Source organism: Etheostoma spectabile, chromosome 9, assembly GCF_008692095.1.
Source record: "Etheostoma spectabile isolate EspeVRDwgs_2016 chromosome 9, UIUC_Espe_1.0, whole genome shotgun sequence".
Taxonomy (NCBI): domain Eukaryota; kingdom Metazoa; phylum Chordata; class Actinopteri; order Perciformes; family Percidae; genus Etheostoma; species Etheostoma spectabile.
The window spans coordinates 6,818,975-6,819,945 of record NC_045741.1 but is presented as its reverse complement, the minus strand read 5'-3'; the positions used below and the strand labels follow the sequence as shown (position 1 = coordinate 6,819,945).

The window sequence follows — 971 nt, the reverse complement described above, 5'->3', positions numbered from 1 at the left end:
CAGCGTCCTCCCTTTGTCCAGCCACAGGCGCTCAGACATATTCAGTCAGCTTGGGTGATATCAGTGCACTCACATCTGCTCGGTGCTGCAACACAGACAACTGCAACGCAGCAACTCTACCTTGTAAGTACAGTGGGACACGTTGCATGCTTGAGAAAAGATATTTTGCCATCTTCTTTTATTTTGAAACACTGAATGTAACCGTTCTCTCTTCCTCATTTTTGTTCTTTTCTGTTTCAGTCCCTGCTGTTCAGGCAGATAACCCCCTACTGTGCAACACTCGTAACCCTCTCACCTCTCAATTCCTAACTGGAGTGCAATGTAGAGGAGTGGAGGACCGCTGCTTTGGAGGGAGTGGTTAGTCTTTATCATAAATAATTTACTAAATGAGTTTAAAGTATTTTAAACAAATTAAGTAATGATAGAAAGTATTGATATTCTTTCACTCAACTACAATCTTGAACATGTCCATTAAAGGTTACTTTTCTACTTCTAATCCACCACAGTTCAGAGGAAGATATTGTACCTTTTTTATTCCGCGCCATTAATATGATAGTTATAGTAATTATTTATTTACAGATTAGGATTGTATCTTTTTTAATAAACCAACAATGAATAAAGATGTTAACACCTCAAAACACCCTCACAGGGGATTTCAGTTATTGGAGGCTGATTAGATCTCGTTTCAGGTAGGAGGTGGACCAGAGCTTAAGTGGGAATTTGGGTTACAAATCTTTTCTACCAATAAGAATAAAACAACTGCTGTTGTCTTGCCAGAAAATGTGCAACAAAGCTACCAAGAGAGCCAGGAATACGTCATTCAATCAGTCTAAACATCAATCAATTTAATCAATTTAATCAATTTAATCAATTTAATCAGCAAGTTGCAAGTTACCAAGGTCATACACACATACTCACACACAAACCACAAATACAATTAATATACTACAAATAATGAATAAGATAAAAAA

General features: G+C 37.0%; 2 long non-coding RNA genes across 2 annotated transcripts in view; one reads left to right on the top strand and one right to left on the bottom strand.

The window, feature by feature from the left end:
- Positions 1 to 357, top strand: part of LOC116695261 (uncharacterized) — a 578-nt gene extending 221 nt beyond the window's left edge. Inside the window, exons 2-3 of the long non-coding RNA XR_004333397.1 lie at positions 1 to 123; positions 241 to 357. The exon at positions 1 to 123 is cut by the window's left edge and continues 45 nt beyond it. This is a non-coding gene — a long non-coding RNA (uncharacterized LOC116695261). The remainder of the gene's footprint in view (positions 124 to 240) is intronic.
- The window catches only part of LOC116695259 (uncharacterized), an 8,725-nt gene that overhangs the window by 5,314 nt on the left and 2,440 nt on the right, over positions 1 to 971 (bottom strand). The gene's annotated exons all lie outside the window — the stretch shown is intronic.